At 44.4% G+C, this 25618-nt stretch overlaps 5 non-coding genes and 1 pseudogene across 5 annotated transcripts; 5 read left to right on the top strand and 1 right to left on the bottom strand.

Annotated features, from left to right (window-relative positions):
- LOC115790363 (uncharacterized) overlaps positions 1 to 25618 on the bottom strand; it is a 37444-nt pseudogene that overhangs the window by 4176 nt on the left and 7650 nt on the right.
- Positions 7890 to 8053, top strand: LOC115791370 (U1 spliceosomal RNA). The gene has a single exon (XR_004020913.1). It is a non-coding gene; the product is annotated as a U1 spliceosomal RNA (small nuclear RNA).
- LOC115791369 (U1 spliceosomal RNA) lies at positions 10481 to 10644 on the top strand. The gene has a single exon (XR_004020912.1). It is a non-coding gene; the product is annotated as a U1 spliceosomal RNA (small nuclear RNA).
- On the top strand, positions 13079 to 13242 carry LOC115791368 (U1 spliceosomal RNA). The gene has a single exon (XR_004020911.1). It is a non-coding gene; the product is annotated as a U1 spliceosomal RNA (small nuclear RNA).
- LOC115791367 (U1 spliceosomal RNA) lies at positions 19743 to 19906 on the top strand. The gene has a single exon (XR_004020910.1). It is a non-coding gene; the product is annotated as a U1 spliceosomal RNA (small nuclear RNA).
- On the top strand, positions 22333 to 22495 carry LOC115791372 (U1 spliceosomal RNA). Its single transcript, XR_004020914.1, has one exon. It is a non-coding gene; the product is annotated as a U1 spliceosomal RNA (small nuclear RNA).

Raw genomic sequence — 25618 nt, 5'->3', positions numbered from 1 at the left:
ACGTCATCTGGCAGACAAGAAAGGGGAGCGTGTTCTCCCACGTTTGTTGCCTTCACTTCGTCCAGACGAGGACCCGCCCACATACGTAAAGGAGCAGTTCACAGAAACGCGGTGGGAACGTGGGCCCGTTCTTAAGCTTTTCACCGGTTTCCTTGGGATCGGCACGGGAACTTGCTCCGGCTCCGGAACCTCGGCCGGTGGGGAAAGAGGCCTGGAGACCTGTTTAGCCCCATCTCAAACCTGCGCTCTCCACCTATGCTCCTGACGTGTGCCTCCGCCTGTGCCTGCCCAATGAGAAAAATAGTTTCCCTGGTGCTCTTAATCAACCTGAACCAGCCACCTCTGAGACTGTGTGTTTAAGGCCACAACAACATAAGCCTAAACCAGCCCTGAAAGTTTTGGTTTTCTGACCCGGCCAATGATGAGACTGTTTTCTGTTCTGTGCAGCAAGAAAGAAGACGTGTCCTTAGTTTTAGATCCAGCATATTTAAAGACAGTTTGAGTTGCCTCTTTCCGAGCCAGCCAAATTTAAGTCTGTCTTATCTGTGTGTCCAAGCTTGGCCAAAAATGATACTGTGTGTCAGGTTCATGCCAAGCACACTTTTAGGACTACATTTGCTGTTTCTGAGGCTGGACAGTCCTAAAAGTAAGCAGTGTTCTGAGCCGGTCCTTTCTGTAACTGTGTGCAGTTTTTCTGAAACTGTTTGTTCAGCTCAGCCAGCTTATCAACACAACCTTTTGTGTGTTGATAAGCTGGACCTTCTGGAGACTGTTCATGTTGCCATGCCACCCCCCCCAGAGACTGTTTGTGTTCCTCAGCCAGCTCATTTTATGACTGTTTTGTGTGCTGCTCCTCTCGGGGCTTTCCCCAGACACAGTTGCGCCACCCGGGGTCTCCCTGAAGCTGAGCTCCGTGCACCCTCCCAGTTCCAGGGTGAGACACAGCCTCGACGTTGGTCGTCAGAGTCGGTCGTGAGACCTGCTGAGCAGCTCCAGCTGAGTCGTAAGAAGAGCCTCACTTCAACTGCTGCCCTCCTGTTCATCCTCCAGAGGGGTCCCATTTTCTTTCTCATCAGCCTCCCAAACGGTCACGTCATCTTCATCGCTGGCCTCCTGAAGGGTTTAATCTCCTCTCCCAGTCTCTGGCCATGCCACCAGAGGGTCTGTCATCACGTTTTCCTGTTATCAAGCCTCCTGAAGTTGCCCCATCACCTTTGCCAGTGCCAGTCTTCAGCCACATCACTGGAAGGTCTCCATTACTGGCCTCCCAGCAGGCCCCTGAGTTCCTTCACACCTCTGCCACCGACCACCATGTTTTTCTTCTAGATTTTAACAGCAAAGGATCAGCTAATTTCTACTACCTACAGATAATGGTGCTAAATATTGCACAATTTCACTTTAAGAGTTAATTTCACAGACTAAAATACTACTTACTGCCCATTTTATAGAGTCAACTAAAGAAATGTGAACAAATAACAAAGAGGCTAAAGATGCTATTTAAAATTGGCTCTTTGCTAAGTTGTCTGTTATATGTAGAAGCAACACTGGTTCATCCCTTGCGTTAGGTGCCTTTTTTATCCTTGAATGATTTATAGATGACTGTTAAATGGTCAGGTAGAAGGACTGGACTGAAAATGAGAGAAAAAGCAGCCAATGTCCAAAGAAGCTCTGAAACACCTTCAGGAAGCCTGGAGGACTGCCTGGCTCCTTGGAACCAGATCTGAAGTACATAATATCATCAAATGATTCAGAGGGGGACCTTCAGGCCCTTGGCAGCAGTGCACTAACACCAGTCATGGAAATCGCTTCCAGAAATCACTGTCACCCTGCAGTCCACAAATGCAGGTTAAAGCTCTGACATACAGAGAAGAAGCCTCATGTGAACATGGTCCAGAAACACCACCATCTTCTCTGAGACAAACATCATCTAAATGCACCGAGGCAAAGAGGAAAACAATTCTGTGCTCAGGCAAAAGTTGAAATCCTTTTTGGAAACTGTGGATGCCACATCCTCTGGACTAAAAGCAGCGGGACCATCCAGCTCGTTATCAGTGCTCAGTTCAGAGCCTGCATCTCTGCTGGTGTGGGGGGCATCAGCAGCTCTGGAACTGGCACCATCAATGCTGAAAGGTTTAATGCAGGTTTTAGAGCAACCTTCTCCCATCCAGATGACATCTTTTTCATGGAGACAATGCTAAACTGCATCTGGAGGACAGAGGAGAGCGGAGACTGCAGGGGGACCTGTAATCGAGGTCGTACCGGTGTATCCTCAACTCCTCTCTGCTCATGTCTGTTCTTCGCCTCCTCAGCTCGCAGCTTTGTGGGACGAACTGAGACGTTAGCAGAGGAGGATGCAAACCTGGAAATGAGAAAGCATGAAAACAGAGTGGATACAAGCATATATCTGAGACAGAGGGACCACAGACAGGGGAACACTGAGGGAACAAAAACACAAGAACTGATAAACTCAAAATCATAAACATATGAACAGTACATGAATAAACAGGGACAAGAGGGCAGACAACAAAGCTGCAGATCACCGGGATTGTGACGACACCAACACAGAGACCATCACACACGTCTGCGTCTACTGAAGACTGCAGCCACACATTTGTTTGACTTGTTTCTGATTGCTTTTGTCTTCGTTTATTCTTGTGTTACTTTGAAAGTTGTTTTTTCTCTGGTTCTAGTTTGACTTCCTGTTTCACCTGTTTTCATGACTTCCACCTGCACCTGTGGAAGCTCGAGAGCTTCGCTGCTTCTTACTTTGAACTGATGATGCCTGATTTTTGTGTTTTTCTTTACGAGACACTTTCACTCAACGTGTTATAAATATTAATGTAGTCAGCTGTTTGTTTATTATGCTTGTCGGGGATTGTTTACAAACCTCACAGGGAGCATACACCTGTCATCTCAGCTCTCTGTAGCCACTGAGGTTTTTAACATGCCTTTGAAAAGATGTCCTCTGTTTCAGATCAGCAATGAGCACAGAGGAACGAACCAACCTGAAATTTCTGCTCCGGTCGGGGAAACTCCGTCAGAAGCACCAGGAGTGCTGCAGCAAATGGAGATGAGATGATGTTGACGTGTTTTTGAGTGGTTCAAGAGGTTCAGAGAAGGAGGCGAGGACGTGAAAGACGACCCCAGGAGTGGAAGGCCTTGAGTCCAGCGATGAGCGAGTCGGGCAGATGGTGCGTGAGGATTGTCGGTTGATTGTTCGACTGATCGCACACGAGCTGGGAATGAACTGGGACAGTATCTAGAAGATTATCACTGAAGATCTGAGTTCCCCAAATCTTCAGAGAAAACCAAGCTGTCTCTCTCCCCTCAGCCCCCCCTCAGCAGATGACTGCCCCTCCCTGAGCCTGGTTCAACATAATGATATGAGGGGGAATTAAACTCAACACATTTGCCCAGCAATGAATCCACTTGCTTACACTGAGCTGCTGCCATGATCAGAAATGTGTGAATGAAGCCCTGAGGTGGAAACTGTGCACCCAGATCACTGAGAGCAGGAAGATAAAGTAGTCTGAAAAACTAGTACTGTTACATTTTTATGGAAAAGTTATGATTTTAGCAGGAAAAGTCTATAATGCTCAGCTGCCTTTAAATGAGGTTTCTTGTTCCCAAAGGTCAGTCTTTTCCTTGCATGCCTCTGCAAATGTGCTAATTCGATCAGCGCTCTCAGAGTCAGCAGTCTGAGAGCAAAGTGCTCTATTGGGGGGAGACGGGACTGTGAGGTCTTTAAGATACGACAGGCTCGGATTTTAAATTGCTTTCTGAATTTTACATGGAGCCAGTGAAGAGAAGCTAATATGTGAGAAATATGATCTCAGTGCAGCTCCTGTTCATACTCTTCCTCTGGTGATTCAGATCAGCTGATGGCTTTTCAGGGAGCTTTTCTCAGCAGCTGGACCTTTTATCACGCCCATCTCTAAGAGATGCTCCTCCAGCCCCAAGGACTGAGTGTGGGGCAGGATCTCAGCAAGCTCTAATACTCTAACATGTGAAGTACTTTGAGACACCCATCCTTCATGTTTTCAGTCAGCTTCAACATGATTCCTGAAATGATTCCCATGAATGTGTGACATCTGCACTGTTAGTCTGAGTGGACTCAATTATAACCTCAGCTGTGTGTTTTTCTCAGGATTAATTGCAGGATTAACAACAGCCTCACTCTGATGACTTTAGTGTCATTTGTTGTAGATCAAACCACCCGTGTACATCCATCTCTGTACAACCACAGTGAGAGCTTGGTCCGTATAGCTGGTAATAAGTCGGACTCATTTCCTGTGGGTGTTGGACTCCGTCAGGGCTGCCCTTTGTCACCGATTCTGTTCATAATTTTTATGGACAGAATTTCTAGGTGTAGCCAGGTGGGGAAGGCTTCTTCTTGGTGGCCTTAGAGTCTCATCTCTGCTCTTTGCAGATGATGCGGTCCTGTTGGCTTCATCAGGTGGTGGCCTCCAGCTCGCAGTGGAACAGTTCGCAGCAGTTGAAGCGGCCGGCATGAGAATCAGCACCTCTAAGTCTGAGGCCATGGTCCTCAGCCGGAAAAAGGTGGAGTGCCCTCTCCGGCTCAGGAACGAGTTCTTGCCCCAAGTGGAGGAGTTCAAGTATCTCGGGGTCTTGTTCATGAGTGACAGGAGAAGGGAGCGGGAGATCGACAGACGGATCGGGGCTGCTTCTACAGTGATGCGGACGCTGCACCGGTCCGTCGTGGTGAAGAGAGAGCTTAGTGTAAAAGCGAAGCTCTCGGTTTACCGGTCGATCTACATTCCTACCCTCACCTATGGTCACGAGCTTTGGGTAGTGACGGAAAGAATAAGATCGCGAATACAAGCGGCAGAAATGAGCTTCCTTCAAAGGGTGGCTGGCCTCTCCCTTAGAGATAAGGTAGGAGTGCGGCCATCCGGGAGGGGCTCAGAGTAGAGCTGCTGCTCCTCCACATCGAAAGGAGCCAGTTGAGGTGGCTCGGGCATCTGATTAGGATGCCTCCTGGCCGCCTCTGGGGTGAGGTGTTCCGGGCATGTCCCACCGGGAGGAGGCCCCGTGGTAGACCCAGGACACGCTGGGGAGATTATATGTCTCGGCTGGCCTGGGAACACCTTGGGCTCCCCCCGGATGAGCTGGAGGAGGTGGCTGGGGAGAGGAAAGCCTGGGCTTCTCTGCTTAGGCTCCTGCCCCTGCGACCCGGCCCTGAATAAGCGGAAGAGAGAGATGGATGGATGGATGGATGGATGGATGGATGGATGGATGGATGGATTGTTGTAGATCAAAGTATCATGTACCATACTGTAATATATGTGTTATAGGGATAATATATGCATTTACATAATCGTTAAAAATCTATCTTGTGCATAAATGAATAATTAGCATCTAAAATGCTGCAGAAAAGTTACAAAGTGTTGCTTACAGACTCATCAGAGTGCTTAAAAATGGCGCAGATCCCACTGTGGACCGGAGAGAAACAAGGACAGTGTCTGGGAGAAAACGTTGCTTACTCTAAAACAGCGGTTTTCAAAGTGTGAGGCGCGCCTCCCCTACGGGGCGCCAGAGCACTTTAGGGGAGGCGCGGTGCGAGGGAAAAAATAAACCGGGAAAAGAAGCTATCTGCTTGCTGTCTACTGATGTGAGAGAAAGAATGGACAAATAAGATGTGAAAACACTGTTGGTATCTCAAACATTAAACTCAGAATCTCAGATGTAACGTTTGTTTGAGAAAAATGAGTTTGGGGTTGTTCTTATCATTAGAAAAATGAAAAAAGGGCGTATTTGCCATACAAAAGCCCTGATAAAATAATTAAAATGGGAGGAAATGTTTTAAAATGTTCATGCGTTAAATTTCATTCAGATAAAGTTCATTTTAAAAGATAAGATGGTTCTAAAATAAAAGCAATTAGAAGGTGTTTTGTAGTGGCATTTGTTTGTGTGTGGGTTGATTATTGGGGGGGGCGCAGCAGGCATTGTGCTCCTTGGAGGGGGGCTCACCCTTTCATACTTTGAAAACCCCTGCTCTAAAACATTAAAAAATAAATAAATATGTAAAACAGCAGGCCTTTGGGCTCATTTCTGGTTCATTTGTTAAAATGCTGCTTTTAGTTTGGACTGGAGGGAATTACAGACACCTTATTACAGGAAAAACCCTGATTAAACCAATTAAGACGCGTTATTTCATCGACTGACCCGCGTTGCATCACACAGTGCCGAAGTGTCTGATTGGCCACTGGGGGCCTCGTGTGAAGCTAACTTACAGCGGGACCAGCGCCCCTCAGCCCGGTGGAGCCCTTAGGTGTCGGTGGGGTTTTCCTTCCCGTGACGACTTGGTTCTGCTTTAGGAGGTAAATTCACGAAGATGCACCTGGTTTAACAGGTCAGACGCTTCGAATAACGACACCTTGGGACACTTTCGTCGGAGTTTCAGGTGTTGCTACCTGGAGTTAGCAGATTTTTTTTTTTTTACTCTTGTGCACACGCAAAAGCACGCTGGCTTCTTTCTTTCTTTTCTTTATTAGTTCTTTGGACTAATTGGCAGCGTGCAAGTGACCTGGTTCTGACTTTGCTATTTAATGTAGGTGGTTTTGAAACCGGTTCCCTTACACCATAACCTGTTTATTTTGGGGGCTTTAACCTAAAAGTGCGATTAATGTGCTTATTTGCAGACAAAAGGTTTAAATGTGTGTGAAAAATAAGTTATTTATTTTTTCCACTCAAACATGGCCCAAAAATGCGCAGTTACATTAATTATTGAGCAGGAGGTGCTCCAGACGTTAACGTCATTATTTGGTTACGTAACAATCACAGTAAAATTTAATTTTTTTTAATATGATTGAAGTTCCAGAAAAAATAGAAAAGGGAAATTAACGTTTAAAAACTAGAAAAAGTTTTTGTGTCCTGAATTGATTGAGTACTTTTGGCGCATGCGCAATTGCGGCATGTCGTTATTAGCTCAGGGGCCGGTGTTGTGCCAAAAAGTGATTGCCAGAAAATGATTGCCCATATTTAAACTGTTGTAAAGGACTTGCTGACCTATAATCTGTGTCAAACATTTCTCTCGTGAATGATATCAAGTCATTTTGAGTGAGAAACAACATTTCTGTCACAAGGTAGAAGCTACAATCACTTTTTGCCAGCAACTTTTTTGTATTCTTTATTTATCAGGATAAAAACTGTGATTGGACAGATTTTAAAGAGAAATCTGGCCAAGAGGGCAGCAGAAATCAGAACAAATATAACATTGCACTCAATAAAGATATTTTAAGGGACCAAAGAGGACTGGATTTATTGTGCAATAATGCAGACTCATAAACATACTTGAAAAACTTTGTTTAAACTTTCCGTTATCTGAATTGTTCTCTCTCCGTTTGTTGGACTCGGACACTGTCGGCGTTTTACGTTTTTCGCCGTTCGCGCTCCGGACAGGAAGCGGCCACAATTGGAAGGTCTGTTGCCTAGCAGCGGTAAACAAACGGAACCGGAAGTGGTTGGATTGTGACTCGAAAATGTTTCTGTTTTTTATGTGTTTTCTTCTTGTTCCTGAGTATCAGACGTGGATCAGACAGTTTTTAGCTGCAGTCTGATTTAACTTTGAGTCCCCTGAACTTCCTGTGGTTTTGTTGTGGTTTTTAAGGCGGTTTTAAAAGCTGAAAAAGCGATCTTTCACGTTAGCTTTTGTTACGCAGATGCAGCAGTGCATGATGGGAAAGGCTCCGGTATTTTTTAAGCTAAATAATCTGATGGGGCTCTGTGGAAGCTGCTTCCTCTGTGTAGAAACAGTGAGAGTCCCAGGCTCCTGCAGCCTGAGCTTGTGTTGTTTGTGTGATTGTGAGCAGCGTGAGTGTGCAGGGTTTGTGTGTGAGTGACCCCCCCGTGTGTGAGCTGAACAACTCATACTTACCTGGCAGGGGAGATACCATGATCAAGAAGGTGGTTCACCCAGGGCGAGGCTCAGCCATTGCACTCCGGTTGTGCTGACCCCTGCGAATTCCCCAAATGTGGGAATCTCGACTGCATAATTTCTGGTAGTGGGGGACTGCGTTCGCGCTCTCCCCTGATCACATGTTCAAGGAAAACACACAAACACACAGTGAGCACCTCAGAGGTTTATCTTGTTATCAGTTAATGAGTGCTTTGTGTAACATCAGACTGTCTGCTGTGGCTCACATGTGTAGCTGTAGTTCCCTCTGTTCTCCACTAGAGGCTGATAGAGGCCTGTAAGGTGCTGTGTGCGCTGTCCTGATAACTGTCAATGATTCAAGATTCCTTTATTATCATTGCATACACAGCTACACAAAAAAGCTGCTCTTACAGTCAAAAAAGATAAACAATCAAGAGTAATTAAAGATAATAGAGTTACCCCCCCCCCCCCCCAATACACACACACACACAGTGCCAGTAAATAAAAATGGCCTCTGTCCAAAAGTTCAAATAAGGCTTCAAATTAAATCAAAACAACTGAAAAGTTTACAGATGATTCAGTTCATGAAGAGGTTTAATATTCAGAGGCAGGGTACACCTGTGCAGGTCGCCAACACACAGAGACAGACAACCATTCACACCAATGGGCAAAATAGACTCACCAGTTAGCCTAACCCCACTAAATACATGTCTTTGGGAGGAAACCCACGCACACACGGGGAAAACACCAAACTCCACACAGAGGCCCGGGCCGAGGTGGATTCAAACCCAGACCTTCTAGAGGGGTCCCATCCTGACTGACTGTGGCCGGTCTGTGAGGAAGTCCTGAATCGTTTGTGGAGGACAGTGGAGGATGCAGATGTGCGTTGCAGGTAACTTTAGGAGCCTCTGCTGTGGCTTCACAGTGCCTGTAGCTGGGACTTCTGCACAGGCTGGACTCTGGACTGCAGGATTTGTGGTACTGAGCAGGGTTAGAATAGTTTGGGAGTTTACATTATAGTTTAGTTTTATTTTGTTTTATCTTTTTTCTCTAATTCAGTTAGTTTTAATTAGTTTTGGAGTTTTCATTAGTTTTAGTTTTTCATACTTTATCTGTCAGGTGCAAGAGTAACTACTGTGTAATAAGACCTCAACAAGTTAAAACATTAAAAAATTGTATTCAATAACCAACTGTTCACAAGACAGCAGCATTATGTGCTCCATGTGTGTAATATTAAGGACACACATGGACATCATGAGACATCAACAACGAGCAACACAAAGAAAAATCCAAATAACTTAAACTCCCAATAAACTCTTATCTCAAAAATTGAAAAATGTGAATTAAATATTTATCCCAACAATAAATGAGGAATAAATTGGAGTTCCCAGCAGTGGATGCAGGTCCGGCTTCAGTGCAGCAGATCAACATGAGCTCCACGTGGTTTATAACATCAGAACACAGCGAAACACTTTAAACAAGAACAAACTGAACTCTGAGGATCTGAGCCAATCAAAGCTCAAATACAGCTTTTCAAGATTGTGTGTTTGTATTTGTGTGTCACACAGTGGTGTGGACACCCCGGTCTCAGTAACACATTTATCAGTGCAGTGTTTCTGTGTATTAACTATGCTGCAGTTATTTTTGGTTAAACGGTCCAGTGTGGTTGTCCCCTGCTGCATGGCTGTGATGCTGGTTCTGTTGGAGCTGCTCAGAGGCACTCGCTCAGTTAGATACTCACTATTAGGCCTGAATTAGTCTGTGCTGGGTCTCTGCAGGGCTGTGTACACAAGTGGCTGACCTCTGTTGTGTGTGCTAATTACCTTGTGGTTGTGTCCCAGTGTTTTACCTGCTGTGCCTACAGAAACAAAAAATGCTGGGACTTTTTCCCCTCCTGGCTCCTCCGTTCTGATAGTTTCAGCAGTCTCCCTCCAGGAATTTAAGAGTCCTTATATTGATTATTATTCCTGATATTCTCTCACTGATAAATTCAAGCACTGCAGTACAAAGTAGCCATTTTAAGGTCCTTCACCTTCTTCACCTTCATGGAGAAAATCATATTTTTTCTGTTGCTGAAGTGAAGCTCTGAGATCAGTGTGTGTAATAAATGGTGTTGTTCCTGCTCCGGGACAGTAGGGGGCAGCAGCTGCAGGCGACCAGCAGCAAAAGACAAAGGAACAGGAAGTGCTAATAGCAGCTCACATCTGTTTTTATGTGTTTTCTTCTTGTTTCCTGAGTATCAGACGTGGATCAGACAGTTTTTAGCTGCAGTCTGATTTAACTTTGAGTCCCCTGAACTTCCTGTTGGTTTGTTGTTGGTTTTAAGGTTTAAAAAGCTGAAAAAGCGATCTTTCACTTAGCTTTTGTTACGCAGATGCAGCAGTGCATGATGGGAAAGGCTCCCGGTATTTTTTAAGCTAAATAATCTGATGGGGCTCTGCTGGAAGCTGCTTCCTCTGTGTAGAAACAGTGAGGAGTCCCAGGCTCCTGCAGCCTGAGCTTGTGTTGTTTGTGTGATTGTGAGCAGCGTGAGTGTGCAGGGTTTGTGTGTGAGTGACCCCCCCGTGTGTGAGCTGAACAATCATACTTACCTGGCAGGGGAGATACCATGATCAAGAAGGTGGTTCACCCAGGGCGAGGCTCAGCCATTGCACTCCGGTTGTGCTGACCCCTGCGAATTCCCCAAATGTGGGAATCTCGACTGCATAATTTCTGGTAGTGGGGGACTGCGTTCGCGCTCTCCCCTGATCACATGTTCAAGGAAAACACACAAACACACAGTGAGCACCTCAGAGGTTTATCTTGTTATCAGTTAATGAGTGCTTTGTGTAACATCAGACTGTCTGCTGTGGCTCACATGTGTAGCTGTAGTTCCCTCTGTTCTCCACTAGAGGCTGATAGAGGCCTGTAAGGTGCTGTGTGCGCTGTCCTGATAACTGTCAATGATTCAAGATTCCTTTATTATCATTGCATACACAGCTACACAAAAAAGCTGCTCTTACAGTCAAAAAATAAACAATCAAGAGTAATTAAAGATAATAGAGTTACCCCCCCCCCCCCCCCAATACACACACACACACACACAGTGCCAGTAAATAAAAATGGCCTCTGTCCAAAAGTTCAAATAAGGCTTCAAATTAAATCAAAACAACTGAAAAGTTTACAGATGATTCAGTTCATGAAGAGGTTTAATATTCAGAGGCAGGGTACACCTGTGCAGGTCGCCAACACACAGAGACAGACAACCATTCACACCAATGGGCAAAATAGACTCACCAGTTAGCCTAACCCCACTAAATACATGTCTTGGGGAGGAAACCCACGCACACACGGGGAGAACACGCAAACTCCACACAGAGGCCCGGGCCGAGGTGGATTCAAACCCAGACCTTCTAGAGGGGTCCCATCCTGACTGACTGTGGCCGGTCTGTGAGGAAGTCCTGAATCGTTTGTGGAGGACAGTGGAGGATGCAGATGTGCGTTGCAGGTAACTTTAGGAGCCTCTGCTGTGGCTTCACAGTGCCTGTAGCTGGGACTTCTGCACAGGCTGGACTCTGGACTGCAGGATTTGTGGTACTGAGCAGGGTTAGAATAGTTTGGGAGTTTACATTATAGTTTAGTTTTATTTTGTTTTATCTTTTTTCTCTAATTCAGTTAGTTTTAATTAGTTTTTGGAGTTTTCATTAGTTTTAGTTTTTCATACTTTATCTGTCAGGTGCAAGAGTAACTACTGTGTAATAAGACCTCAACAAGTTAAAACATTAAAAAATTGTATTCAATAACCAACTGTTCACAAGACAGCAGCATTATGTGCTCCATGTGTGTAATATTAAGGACACACATGGACATCATGAGACATCAACAACGAGCAACACAAAGAAAAATCCAAATAACTTAAACTCCCAATAAACTCTTATCTCAAAAATTGAAAAATGTGAATTAAATATTTATCCCAACAATAAATGAGGAATAAATTGGAGTTCCCAGCAGTGGATGCAGGTCCGGCTTCAGTGCAGCAGATCAACATGAGCTCCACGTGGTTTATAACATCAGAACACAGCGAAACACTTTAAACAAGAACAAACTGAACTCTGAGGATCTGAGCCAATCAAAGCTCAAATACAGCTTTTCAAGATTGTGTGTTTGTATTTGTGTGTCACACAGTGGTGTGGACACCCCGGTCTCAGTAACACATTTATCAGTGCAGTGTTTCTGTGTATTAACTATGCTGCAGTTATTTTTGGTTAAACGGTCCAGTGTGGTTGTCCCCTGCTGCATGGCTGTGATGCTGGTTCTGTTGGAGCTGCTCAGAGGCACTCGCTCAGTTAGATACTCACTATTAGGCCTGAATTAGTCTGTGCTGGGTCTCTGCAGGGCTGTGTACACAAGTGGCTGACCTCTGTTGTGTGTGCTAATTACCTTGTGGTTGTGTCCCAGTGTTTTACCTGCTGTGCCTACAGAAACAAAAAATGCTGGGACTTTTTCCCCTCCTGGCTCCTCCGTTCTGATAGTTTCAGCAGTCTCCCTCCAGGAATTTAAGAGTCCTTATATTGATTATTATTCCTGATATTCTCTCACTGATAAATTCAAGCACTGCAGTAAAAAGTAGCCATTTTAAGGTCCTTCACCTTCTTCACCTTCATGGAGAAAATCATATTTTTTCTGTTGCTGAAGTGAAGCTCTGAGATCAGTGTGTGTAATAAATGGTGTTGTTCCTGCTCCGGGACAGTAGGGGGCAGCAGCTGCAGGCGACCAGCAGCAGAAGACAAAGGAACAGGAAGTGCTAATAGCAGCTCACATCTGTTTTTATGTGTTTTCTTCTTGTTTCCTGAGTATCAGACGTGGATCAGACAGTTTTTAGCTGCAGTCTGATTTAACTTTGAGTCCCCTGAACTTCCTGTTGGTTTGTTGTTGGTTTTAAGGCGGTTAAAAGCTGAAAAAGCGATCTTTCACTTAGCTTTTGTTACGCAGATGCAGCAGTGCATGATGGGAAAGGCTCCCGGTATTTTTTAAGCTAAATAATCTAATGGGGCTCTGCTGGAAGCTGCTTCCTCTGTGTAGAAACAGTGAGGAGTCCCAGGCTCCTGCAGCCTGAGCTTGTGTTGTTTGTGTGATTGTGAGCAGCGTGAGTGTGCAGGGTTTGTGTGTGAGTGACCTCCCCGTGTGTGAGCTGAACAACTCATACTTACCTGGCAGGGGAGATACCATGATCAAGAAGGTGGTTCACCCAGGGCGAGGCTCAGCCATTGCACTCCGGTTGTGCTGACCCCTGCGAATTCCCCAAATGTGGGAATCTCGACTGCATAATTTCTGGTAGTGGGGGACTGCGTTCGCGCTCTCCCCTGATCACATGTTCAAGGAAAACACACAAACACACAGTGAGCACCTCAGAGGTTTATCTTGTTATCAGTTAATGAGTGCTTTGTGTAACATCAGACTGTCTGCTGTGGCTCACATGTGTAGCTGTAGTTCCCTCTGTTCTCCACTAGAGGCTGATAGAGGCCTGTAAGGTGCTGTGTGCGCTGTCCTGATAACTGTCAATGATTCAAGATTCCTTTATTATCATTGCATACATAGCTACACAAAAAAGCTGCTCTTACAGTCAAAAAAGATAATTAAGAGATAGAGTAATTAAAGAAAATAGAGTAACCCCCCCCCCCCCCACACACACACACACACACACACACTCACACACTAATTATTTCAGACTTTGTAGTTCAGTGTGGTTCAGTATGTGCGTTAGAGTTCAGTATGGTGATGACTTTGGGATAGAAGCTGTTTGCCAGTCTTGTGGTTCGTGCTCTGATTGTTCTGCAGCTCCTCCCTGAGGGGAGAGGTTTGCTGGATGGTGAGAGACTTTAGTGACTCTTGATTCCCTCCGGGGGCTTCCAGGGGTGTAAATGTCTTTCAGGGTGGGCAGACGTGTGTTGATGATGCACTCAGCAGTCTTCATGACTCGTCTCGTTGTATTGCCTTCTTGTTAGCTGCTGAGCTGCTGCTGGACCATGTGAGGATCCCATGGGTCAGGACACTCTCAGTGGTGCGTCAATAAAAGGAGACTCGCTCCCCTCTGTCCCCGTTTATGAGAAGTTCCTCCTGCTGTGTCCTGAAGTCGATGATCAGCTCTTTTGTCTCTTTGGCGTTCTGTGTCAGGTTGTTATCTGAACACCAGTCAGTCAGTCTCTGAACCTCCTCTCTGTAGGGGGTCTCATCACTGCCAGTGATTAGCCCTACCACTGTGGTCTCATCCACAAAATTAATAGTTGTGTTGGTGTTGTGGCCTGGTACACAGTCATGTGTGTGCAGAGAGAAGAGAATGGGGCTCAGCACACAGCCCTGAGGGGCCCCAGTGCTGAGCGACAGGGTGGTGGAGTGAGGGGTCCCATCCTGAGTGACTGTGGCTGGTCTGTGAGGAAGTCCTGAATCCATCGGCAGGTGTTTTACTGGAGGTCAAGAGTGGACATCCAGAGGTGGCAAAAGTACAGACATTCTGTACTTAAGTAGAAGTACAAGTACTTGTGTTAAATATTACTTTACCCAAAATCTTGGACCTCTCTTGTTTGCCCCACTGTGGGAAATCTGGGTGTTACTTTTGATCAGGCGTTCACTTTGGAGAAGCATGTTAGCTGTCTTGTGCAAACTTGTTTTTATCATCTGCGCAGCATTGCTCGTCTTAAATATATTGTATCTCAAAGCGAAATGGAAATACATGCATTTATTTCATCTCGCCTTGACTACTGTAATTCACTGTTCCTCTGTCTGAACAAATCGTCTCAGGATCGCCTTCAAATGGTCCAAAATGCTGCTGCGAGGCTTCTCACCAGGTCTACTAAAAGGTGAGACCTAGTGTAAGGAAGTGTAAGGAAGCCCAAATTGGAACACCGATTTTGACTTCCTTACACTGGCAACCAGTAAGGTTCAGGATTCATTTTAAGGTTCTGGTGATCACTTTCAGAGCTCTTCACAGTCAGAGGCCCTCATATGTCGGGGAGCTTCTACAACCTTCCCAACTGTCCCGTCCCTGAGATCTGCTCATCAGTACTTGTTGGCTGTGCCTAAATCAAGGTTAAGGATAAAGGGTGACTGTGCTTTAGAGGTTGTGGAATTCACTCCCACTAGATTTAAGATCTGTGAAACTAAAGACCCACACGTGCAGGTTGGCTTTTATTTAATTCCACTATTGCATTTTAAATGTGTCATTTTATTGTTTTATAAAGCACTTTGTGAACTTTGTTCTTGTAAAGCGATACAGAAATAAACTTTACTTACTTACTTTGCTGTTGGACTCATGAACAATTACCCTAAGACTGTTACCACCACCCTCCACAAACGCTGATGACCCTGTGTTTATGCACCTGTCTGACTGCACTGATGTACATATTACTGGAATATAGTTTACATTCTTTTATCTTTTAGTCTTAGTTCTAATATCTCTGTATATTTGCAATTTGTATACTTGTATATTGTCTTATAGTTTTTATACTTATTTGTTTTTTCTGTAAGCACGACGTACCGCAGCAATTTCCTAATGCTGTGAACCTGTTCACCCATATGGCAATAAAAACCTTCTGATTCTGATTATGATTATGATTCTTACTTGGTAAAAGTTGAAGTACTGGTTAACTCTTTACTTAAGTCAAAGTAAAAAGTCAGGCTCTGAAATGTACTCAGAGTAAGAAAGTAAAAGTATCAGGCGTAGAAATGTTGGATTCAGTGAATGAATCTCAGCATCAAACTCATCTCTGCTGCACTGATGTAACCTGTAACTCTGACCATGAACACAGCCTCTGTGCACCAACACAGAGCTTTACTGTAAATACAGTACAACAAACTAACCTCTTTATTAAACACTAAACTGCAGCATTTCATACAATCTTTGAATTACACAAAGTCAGCATACTTCAGTTTGTTTTCCAGTCCTTACCTTTAAATCTAACCTCTCTTCTTCCTCTCCTGTCCTCTTTCTCCATCTCTGAGTGAACTTCTCTCTCTTTGCTCTCCCTGAAATACAGCAGCTCTTCTTTTAGCTAGCAGACACCCTGTGTGACAAACTGCACACACTTTGTGTGTTTGCTGATATTTGTTGAGCATTTAGAAACGTTGCATTTACCTGCCACACGTTACTCCCTTCATGCTCGCTCCTCTTCAGTAGCCGCTAGCTAAGCTGCTGACGTACCGAGACCACATCTGCCCTCAGTCTGACCCCCTGTAACCCTGATTATAGCGCTATAAATGATACATAAATGATATGATTTTTCCTCTTTATCTGTTTGTATGCAATAAGCATGATGGAGGACACTCCAGTATGATTGCCTCTTATGTGTTGTTGTTCCTTCGTTTAGGCTCAGATCGTTGGATGTTTGATGGCGCACTGACCGGAAATAAAACTTCCCTCAGATGTTAAACATAAAGTAACGAGTCTGTTTGAAAATGTAAGAAGTAGAAAGTACAGATACTTGTGTACAAAATGTAGGGAGTAAAAGTAAAAGTAGTCAGAAAAATAAATACTCAAGTAAAGTACAGATACCTAAAAAACCTACTTAAATACAGTAATGAAGTATTTGTGCTTCATTACTTCCCACCTCTGTGGTCATCAGTCTGTAGAGGCTGGTATTAAAGGATGGTATTAAAAGCAGAACTGCGTGTGAGCCTCGCTCTTCTGGGTGTAGCAGGGTGGTGTGGAGTGCAGTGCAGATGGCGTCATCTGTTGACCTATTGACCCTGTAGGCATACTGGTGAGGGTCCAGGCCGGGTGGGACAGGTGTCAGAGCCCCCGGCCTGTAGTCATTAGTACCGCGTTTCCATTAGTACTACTCAGTGCGGGTCGACTCGACTCGCACGGTCTTGTTTTGTTTCCATTTGCAATTGAGGACCACCTCAGTGTGGGTGGAGTCAATATAGCAGCGTGGGCAGTAGTCTCGACGTCCGTATTTTTCGGGCTATAAGGCGCACTTAAAATCCTTAAAATTTTCTCAAAATCGGCAGTGCGCCTTACAATCTGGTGCGCCTTATGGTCCGAAAAATACAGTAATTTGTATGCGACTCAAGACAATAATGGATGAGATGGAGGCAAGCTAACAAGCTAATCATCATGTGTGAGCGGTGTGGCGAGCAGGATGGACCCAAACGCAGAACTCCAGACACAAACTGAACTTAAAAGGTGATTTATTGTAGATTAAGTGAAGGTAAATGCAGATGAATGGCACTGAAACAAAAACGCAAACTGACCAGATAACAGGACAAAACCACACCTTCATGAGGGAGGACACGACAAGGAACGGAGCAAACACAGGGGCTTAAACACACACAGGAGGTAATGCTGGGAAACAAGAACAGCTGGGAACACAGGTGAACAGAATCTAACAAATTAAACAGGGGAAGCAAAACTAGACATGACACGCACTGGACTATCAAACTAAAACAGGAAGTAAACCAAGACACAAATGCAGACTAAACACAACATGAGGAAATAACATAGACAAGAGGCCAGTAACTAATAAACGCTGAACACTGAGACGGAGAAAGACAAGAACAGGATACAAACCCTAACTGCACTCAAACATAACAAACTGAAGACCAACATGAAAGAAACCAAATGACATAATCAGAGATATAACAAACATAACCAAAAGAACACAAAACACTGGGCCACCGGCCCGGATCATGACACTAATGCCTGTTTAATATCATTGTGCATAAGTCTCTGTACAATGTTTTAATGGATGAAGGTTAAGTATCAACCCCATACCGCCAAACATGTTGTAATCAACTCAGTGTACTTCAGAAGTGCCGCTGTTTGCATACTTCCAGCAACAATTACTGTAATAACATCACAGTAATACTCTATGTTGGGTGTGAAGTGCAGTTTCTCAGCTTTCAGAAACTGTGTAGGAAAGAAGACAGACTTCGTCACTGTGGAGGAACTTGGTCCACTCTGCTGTCTGAATTCAGCCTCATTGGAGGGTTTTCCAGCATGATCGTGCTTGAGGTCAAAGGATCTCAGTGGGGGCGCCTGGGTGGCTTAGTGGTGAAGCCAGCAACCACAAACATATGGCGTGTTGCGGCGCGGGCTCGAGCCCCGGCCCATCGCCAATTTGCCCGCGTGTCTTCCCCTGTATCTTTCCCCCATTTCCTGTCTCTCTCCACTCCACTGTGTCCAAAAATGCAAAAAAAACAAAAAAAAAGCATCTCAGTGGGATTTAAGTCCACACTTTGACTCCAAAACCTTCATTTAGTTTTTGGTTGTTTTATCCAGTCAGAAGTGGACTTGTTTTGGATCATTTCTGAGCGTTTTCTTGATGCAGCAGGTCTGGCAGTGATCAGATCCAGGCTGTCGCTCTCCCTCCTCTTGCTGGACACACTGAAGGATCTGCTCAGCCTCTTCTTGTACACAGCATCAGTGTTGGTCCTCCGGTCCAGTCTGTCCTTCAGGTGAACACCTAGGTACCTGTGGCTGTACCGCCTCCTCACCAGTGATGTAAATATGTTTAGGAGGAGGTGATTTCTGCTGGAGCACTTCACAAAGCTCCTCACCAGCTTCCTGCCCACCCACTGCAGTATCATCAGAGAGCCTCTGCAGATGGCAGGTTTCACTGTCAGATTTATCTTGTCTGACTGCTGCAACCTGCAATTTTGGTGTTTTTGATATTTCCAGTATTCACACCTGCAGCTTGGTCTTTGGTGTGAGTGCTTGGTGAGCGCTGAGGCTGCTTTCCAGGATTGTTTGTGGAGGATAGTGAGGATGTAGATGTTGTACATTGCAGGTAACTTTAGGACCCCCTCACAGTGACTGCAGCTGGGACTTCTGCACAGGCAGGAGTCTGGACTGCAGGATTTCTGGTACTGAGAGACTGCTTTCAAACTCTGGACTCTGAAACCTCTCATGCAGAGCTCTGCAGGCTGTTTCTGTTGAAGGTTAACATGGTAGGACTTTGTATGAGCTGCACCAGCGTTTCTGACGTGGCTGCAAACCGGATCATTTCTAATCATTATCATTCTATCTGGACCATCACCCAGGCCCTGCATTATACACCCTCTTTATTCTTCTTATGTTACTCTTGGCTTTGTGTTTGGGTGTTTGATCACGTGTCCTTTAAAAAGCAGAACAACAACTTTTGTCATCAGTTAAATATCTGATTTTATGCTCACTATAAGTATTTGCTGTTTGAGAGCCTGCAGAGCGCTGACCTCCTGTCAGTGCATCGTTAAACTGATCAGTTAAAAATGTGATGTGTTCACTGTCCTCTTCACGTCTCAGATCCAGATGAAGCTCTAATTCTTTTTAAGGTCCTTCACCTTCTTCACCTTCATGGAGAAAATCATATTTTTTCTGTTGCTGAAGTGAAGCTCTGAGATCAGTGTGTGTAATAAATGGTGTTGTTCTGCTCCGGGACAGTAGGGGGCAGCAGCTGCAGGCGACCAGCAGCAAAAGACAAAGGAACAGGAAGTGCTAATAGCAGCTCACATCTGTTTTTATGTGTTTTCTTCTTGTTTCCTGAGTATCAGACGTGGATCAGACAGTTTTTAGCTGCAGTCTGATTTAACTTTGAGTCCCCTGAACTTCCTGTTGTTTGTTGTTGGTTTTAAGGCGGTTAAAAGCTGAAAAAGCGATCTTTCACTTAGCTTTTGTTACGCAGATGCAGCAGTGCATGATGGGAAAGGCTCCGGTATTTTTTAAGCTAAATAATCTAATGGGGCTCTGCTGGAAGCTGCTTCCTCTGTGTAGAAACAGTGAGGAGTCCCAGGCTCCTGCAGCCTGAGCTTGTGTTGTTTGTGTGATTGAGAGCAGCGTGAGTGTGCAGGGTTTGTGTGTGAGTGACCTCCCCGTGTGTGAGCTGAACAACTCATACTTACCTGGCAGGGGAGATACCATGATCAAGAAGGTGGTTCACCCAGGGCGAGGCTCAGCCATTGCACTCCGGTTGTGCTGACCCCTGCGAATTCCCCAAATGTGGGAATCTCGACTGCATAATTTCTGGTAGTGGGGGACTGCGTTCGCGCTCTCCCCTGATCACATGTTCAAGGAAAACACACAAACACACAGTGAGCACCTCAGAGGTTTGTATTGTTATCAGTTAATGAGTGCTTTGTGTAACATCAGACTGTCTGCTGTGGCTCACATGTGTAGCTGTAGTTCCCTCTGTTCTCCACTAGAGGCTGATAGAGGCCTGTAAGGTGCTGTGTGCGCTGTCCTGATAACTGTCAATGATTCAAGATTCCTTTATTATCATTGCATACACAGCTACACAAAAAAGCTGCTCTTACAGTCAAAAAAGATAAACAATCAAGAGTAATTAAAGATAATAGAGTTACCCCCCCCCCCCCAATACACACACACACACACACACAGTGCCAGTAAATAAAAAATGGCCTCTGTCCAAAAGTTCAAATAAGGCTTCAAATTAAATCAAAACAACTGAAAAGTTTACAGATGATTCAGTTCATGAAGAGGTTTAATATTCAGAGGCAGGGTACACCTGTGCAGGTCGCCAACACACAGAGACAGACAACCATTCACACCAATGGGCAAATAGACTCACCAGTTAGCCTAACCCCACTAAATACATGTCTTTGGGAGGAAACCCACGCACACACGGGGAAAACACGCAAACTCCACACAGAGGCCGGGCCGAGGTGGATTCAAACCCAGACCTTCTAGAGGGGTCCCATCCTGACTGACTGTGGCCGGTCTGTGAGGAAGTCCTGAATCGTTTGTGGAGGACAGTGGAGGATGCAGATGTGCGTTGCAGGTAACTTTAGGAGCCTCTGCTGTGGCTTCACAGTGCTGTAGCTGGGACTTCTGCACAGGCTGGACTCTGGACTGCAGGATTTGTGGTACTGAGCAGGGTTAGAATAGTTTGGGAGTTTACATTATAGTTTAGTTTTATTTTGTTTTATCTTTTTTCTCTAATTCAGTTAGTTTTAATTAGTTTTTGGAGTTTTCATTAGTTTTAGTTTTTCATACTTTATCTGTCAGGTGCAAGAGTAACTACTGTGTAATAAGACCTCAACAAGTTAAAACATTAAAAATTGTATTCAATAACCAACTGTTCACAAGACAGCAGCATTATGTGCTCCATGTGTGTAATATTAAGGACACACATGGACATCATGAGACATCAACAACGGAGCAACACAAAGAAAATCCAAATAACTTAAACTCCCAATAAACTCTTATCTCAAAAATTGAAAAATGTGAATTAAATATTTATCCCAACAATAAATGAGGAATAAATTGGAGTTCCCAGCAGTGGATGCAGGTCCGGCTTCAGTGCAGCAGATCAACATGAGCTCCACGTGGTTTATAACATCAGAACACAGCGAAACACTTTAAACAAGAACAAACTGAACTCTGAGGATCTGAGCCAATCAAAGCTCAAATACAGCTTTTCAAGATTGTGTGTTTGTATTTGTGTGTCACACAGTGGTGTGGACACCCCGGTCTCAGTAACACATTTATCAGTGCAGTGTTTCTGTGTATTAACTATGCTGCAGTTATTTTTGGTTAACGGTCCAGTGTGGTTGTCCCCTGCTGCATGGCTGTGATGCTGGTTCTGTTGGAGCTGCTCAGAGGCACTCGCTCAGTTAGATACTCACTATTAGGCCTGAATTAGTCTGTGCTGGGTCTCTGCAGGGCTGTGTACACAAGTGGCTGACCTCTGTTGTGTGTGCTAATTACCTGTGGTTGTGTCCCAGTGTTTTACCTGCTGTGCCTACAGAAACAAAAAATGCTGGGACTTTTTCCCCTCCTGGCTCCTCCGTTCTGATAGTTTCAGCAGTCTCCCTCCAGGAATTTAAGAGTCCTTATATTGATTATTATTCCTGATATTCTCTCACTGATAAATTCAAGCACTGCAGTACAAAGTAGCCATTTTAAGGTCCTTCACCTTCTTCACCTTCATGGAGAAAATCATATTTGTTGCTGAAGTGAAGCTCTGAGATCAGTGTGTGTAATAAATGGTGTTGTTCCTGCTCCGGGACAGTAGGGGGCAGCAGCTGCAGGCGACCAGCAGCAGAAGACAAAGGAACAGGAAGTGCTAATAGCAGCTCACCTGTGTTTTTATGTGTTTTCTTCTTGTTTCCTGAGTATCAGACGTGGATCAGACAGTTTTTAGCTGCAGTCCTGATTTAACTTTGAGTCCCCTGAACTTCCTGTTGGTTTGTTGTTGGTTTTAAGGCAGTTAAAAAGCTGAAAAAGCGATCTTTCAGTTAGCTTTTGTTACGCAGATGCAGCAGTGCATGATGGGAAAGGCTCCCGGTATTTTTTTAAGCTAAATAATCTGATGGGCTCTGCTGGAAGCTGCTTCCTCTGTGTAGAAACAGTGAGGAGTCCCAGGCTCCTGCAGCCTGAGCTTGTGTGTTTGTGTGATTGTGAGCAGCGTGAGTGTGCAGGGTTTGTGTGTGAGTGACCCCCCCGTGTGTGAGCTGAACAACTCATACTTACCTGGCAGGGGAGATACCATGATCAAGAAGGTGGTTCACCCAGGGCGAGGCTCAGCCATTGCACTCCGGTTGTGCTGACCCTGCGAATTCCCCAAATGTGGGAATCTCGACTGCATAATTTCTGGTAGTGGGGGACTGCGTTCGCGCTCTCCCCCTGATCACATGTTCAAGGAAACACACAAACACACAGTGAGCACCTCAGAGGATTGTGTCGTTGTGGGTCAGCAGGGTTTCTGTGAGGTAGTAAAAGGTAACAAACAGAATTTGACTTGGTAGTAAATTTTTCATCACCCCTTCAATATATTTTGACTTTTCCATTGATGCAGACTTTTTGTTTTAAGTTCGTTTAACTATAAAATCTGTATAGAAATATAACCACTCAGCAGGACCTGAGCTGACATTGATAGACTCGATTGGTTCCGCTGTCCGATCTGCTGTGCACATGCGTGGAGTCATTTTTCACCTCGTCATGGGAAAATGTAAGTTTCTCAACTTTGGCTCGATGACCCGGCATTCAAAGCCTGTCTTAAGCCGGTCACGGGGAATGATCGAGAGGCGTTTTGTACAGTGTGCAGAAAAACATATAAATTTGACCTTGAACTGTGTGACGGCGATCAAATCAAACCGTTCACCAGCAGCGGATTCGTGTGCGCGGGGAGCAGATCCCTATTTTGTTTTTTGGTGCTACACAAAGCACTGAAACTGCAACCTCAAGGTCAGCTACGAGCACAAGTCTCACTGTCACACCTCAGCAGCAAACCAGTATTCCAGTATTCTACTGGAAAATATTCTATTGGAAAATATTCTATTGGAAAATAATTCATCGGCTTGAATTTCATTGCATTTTGTTTATATTATAAAAACAAATTTCCTGAGTCTTCTTGAAATGTGTTTGGAATATTAATGTGTATGAGGTCTTAGTCAAGGCAAAGTCACAGTTACAGTTATATAGTGTTTTTGATGTGTGTGTATATGTGTGTATATGTAAATGTGTGTATTGACATTGATATATATATTTATGTATATAGTGCTTATGTATATGTGTATAGTTTTTTTTTATGATTAACATTTATTGAATTTTCATTACAACAGTCCATTCCCTGTATAGGCAACATCTACATGAGCACAGTGAGAGTAATGGAGAACACACTGAACAGTAGACAGAAAACAGAAAACAAACAAAACAAAACAAAACAAACAAAAAAAAAACAACAACAAAAAAAAAAAAACAAAGAAAAAAAAAAGAGAGAGAGGGGGGGGGGGGGCTGTTGACATTAAGATATTTTGTAGCACAGTTTGGCCAGCCTTTATTTATGTGGGGCATACTACGTATCCCACTCATCGCCATCAAGTCGAAACCCCACTGGGCTTCGTGCCTCCACATCACGATCCTTAATTTGGCCCCTGCAGTCTAAGTAGGTATGGGTCCCATTTAAGGTGGAAAAGCTCCATTCTATTTAGTAATCTGTATGAAAGGCGCTCCAATGCAGCTAATCTGCCTAGTTGATTATACCATAGAGTAATGGATGGGACAGAGGTGGCCTTCCACTGAGAGATAATCAGTTTGCCCCCCAGCATTAATGCAGTCTGGACCCATTCAGCAGTGTTGGATGGCAAATGTTTAAGGAGGGACGGGTCCCCCAGAATGAACACTCTGGGAGAAAACTGGATTTCTTTTTGTATAATCAATTTGACATATTTATAAATTGCATCCCAGAAGTCTTGGACATCAGGGCATTTCCATAGCATGTGAATCAGTGTGCCTGTCTCAGCCTGACATCGCCAGCATTTAGGTGACTGTATAAGGGTGGCTCTATGCAATCTATGTGGCGACCAGTATATTCTATGTAATAGTTTGAATTGTACCAACTGTAGCACCATTTTGTAGAGTTTATAAATTTATAACTGATTTATGTCATATATTAGTTTCCTTTTGTGTTTCATATTTGTATAAGTAAGTTAAAGGGAATGTATTTCATTTGTAACATTTGGATTTGAGAACATCTGTTAAGAAGATGTATTTTATGTGATTGAACTACAGAGGGCGCAATTCTGTTGTTAAGGCCCATGAAGAATAAAATGTTGTTGTATTTGAAGATGTAGAAGAATAAAGATAGCCGATGGAGCAACACGGTAGTTTTACCGTGCTGCGGCTGAATGTTGTCACACGCGTAAAACCGGCTCTGTATTGGTCATTCAAAGGAAGAGGTTAAATGGAAATTACAGAAGATCGAAAGAAACTATAGATTAGCCTCTACAATAAGTAAAACTACCGCGCTCAGCAAGAACGAGCCGAGACCGAGCCCAGCGACGTAACCACAACAACGGATCGTCATGGAATCACAAGCTACGAAACTGGTAACTTGCCTAAATGAGCCAAGAGAAAATACAAGACAACAAGGATGTTGTAGTCTTCACTAGATGGCACTTATTGGAAAGCAAAGCATGCTTTGTGTCATGGACTACTTTATATTCGATCTCTTGTTGATGAATGAAAAGAAAACAAGGCAAGATGGCGGATGACGAGTCACAAGAAACCAGAGAGCCAAGAAAATGTCTGCGGTACTGAAAACGGCCAAAAGAGGGCGCCGAAATACACGGAAAAGGGCCTGGAGGACCTTTTACAGAGACAAATCGGTTCAAAGAAGAGCAAAGCTTCTCAGGTGACAGCAAAACTGAATAAAATAAGTGCTATGATGAAAAAATGATGACGCTTGTAGATATTGTTGATGAACATTTAAATGAGTTTTCAAAACTCTAAGTGACTTTGTTCAAACAAATGAGAATGTTCTACAACTGCTGTCAGAGGAAGAGAAAAGAGGCTGATCAGACATATTGGTATCAGCCCAAAAGGAGCATTTCAGCAATTTTATGATGGATGCTGAGAAGTGGACAATCGGCGCAAGGCAGAAACAACAGGACGACATGGGTCCAGATGACAGCGTGTCTTTGACAGGTGATTCAAGAGGGAAGCGTCCAGGATCCTGCGTGTCCAGGGTCGGGTCCAGCCGCTGTGGTTCAAATCATATCATCATCATCATCTGCACGTCGCAAGGAACAAGCAGAAAGAGCTTCTCTGATGGCAAAGGCAGAGAAGTTAAAGGAGAAACAAGCTCTGGAGTTGGAAGAGCTGCAGTTAAAGGCAAGGAAGGAGCAGCTGGAAATTGAAACTCAAATTGCTGCTTCTACTGCAAAGATAAAGGTACTGGAGGAATGTGAGTATGAGGACAACGAAAAGAGAAGTGTAACTTATCGCCGTGCAGACTCATTTAGTGGTTT

This window comes from Archocentrus centrarchus, chromosome 13 (assembly GCF_007364275.1).
Source record: "Archocentrus centrarchus isolate MPI-CPG fArcCen1 chromosome 13, fArcCen1, whole genome shotgun sequence".
NCBI lineage: Eukaryota > Metazoa > Chordata > Actinopteri > Cichliformes > Cichlidae > Archocentrus > Archocentrus centrarchus.
Note: the sequence above shows the minus strand (reverse complement) of the source record. Positions and strands in the feature narration are given on the sequence as shown.